This window comes from Protopterus annectens, chromosome 2.part1 (genome assembly GCF_019279795.1).
Source record: "Protopterus annectens isolate FY-2018-M chromosome 2.part1, PAN1.0, whole genome shotgun sequence".
NCBI lineage: Eukaryota > Metazoa > Chordata > Ceratodontiformes > Protopteridae > Protopterus > Protopterus annectens.
Window position 1 is genome coordinate 1,278,036,708 of NC_056729.1, and position 1,696 is coordinate 1,278,038,403.

The window sequence follows — 1,696 nt, forward strand, 5'->3', positions numbered from 1 at the left end:
GCGCGCTCTGCTAATGTGTCTTTCTTAAGTGTCATATCATAGTTAGATAGGGGTTTGAATCCTGCAAGTGTTTGTGTTTAGCTGAGGGGGATTATTGTGTGTGAGGGAAATGTCCCTTTTGGCAATTAAGAGAACAGACTACAGGATGCACATTCCCCTTTCTAAACACCGATGATGTCAGCACTCTATAAGTATAGCAGGAGAAGGGAAATCTTCCAGTAGTACGAATAGCGTGCTCCGCTAATGCGGCCGTCTCAAATGTCATACCATAATTAAGTAGGGTTTTGAATCCTGCAAATGGCAAGGGTGTGTGTTTGAAAAGGATTAGTGTTTGTGTGTGAGAGACATGTCCCTTTTGGCAACTAGGAGAACAGACTACAGGATGCACATTCCCCTTTCTAAACACCGATGATGTCAGCACTCTATAAGTATAGCAGAAGGAAAACCTCCCAGTAATGTGAATAGCGTGCTCTGCTAATGCGTCTGTCTCGAGTGTCATAACATAATTAGGTAGGGGTTTGAATCCTGCAAATGGCAAGTGTGTGCTTTAGGCTGAGGGGGGTTAGTGTGTGTGAGGGAAATGTCCCTTTTGGCAACTAGGTGAACAGACTACAGGATGCACATTTCCCTTTCTAAACACTGATGATGTCAGCACCCTATAAGTACATCAAGAGAAGAAAAAACACCCAATAATGCGAATAGCCCACTCTGCTAATGTGTCTGTCTCGAGCGTCATAACATAGTCAGAGAGGGGTTTGAGTCCTGCAAATGACAAGTGTGTATTTTTGGCTGAGGGGGGTTAGTGTGTGTGAGGAAAATGTCCCTTTTGGCAACTAGGTGAACAGACTACAGGATGCACATTTCCCTGTCTAAACACCGATGATGTCAGCACTCTATAAGTAAAGCAGGAGAAAGAAAACCTCCCGGTAATGCAAAAAGCGCGCTCCGCTAATGTGCCCGTCTCAAGTGTCATAACATAGTTAGATAGGGGTTTGATTCCTGCAAATGGCAAGTGTGTGTGTCTCTCTGAGAGAGATTCATGTGTGTGCAATTTTGTGTGAGGAAAATGTCCCTTTTGGCAACTAGGAGAACAGACTACGGGATGCACATTCCCCTTTCTAAACACCGATGATGTCAGCACTCTATAAGTACAGCAGGAGAAGGGAAACCACCCAATAATGTGAATAGCGCGCTCCGCTAATGCGTCTGTCTCAAGTATCATATCATAGCTAGGTAGGGGTTTGAATACTGTAAGTGTTTGTGTTTGACTGAGGGGTGTTATTGTGTGTGAGGAAAATGTCCCTTTTGGCAACTAGGAGAACAGACTACAGGATGCACATTTCCCTTTCTAAACACTGATGATGTCAGCACCCTATAAGTACAGCAAGAGAAGGGAAACCTCCCAGTAATGCAAATAGCACACTCTGCTAATGTGTCCATCTCGAGTGTCATAACGTAGTCAGATAGGGGCTTGAATCCTGCAAATGGCAAGTGTGTGTTTTTGGCTGAGGGAGGTTAGTGTGTGTGAGGAAAATGTCCCTTTTGGCAACTAGGAGAACAGACTACAGGTTGCACATTTCCCTTTCTAAATACTGTTCAGCTGAAGGCCATGGCTCTGGCACAAGTTGTCTGTTTCTATGATGCCCCTTTGGAAGATGCTTGTGTCGGCTGGAGAATCGAATTTTATTTGGTTGGG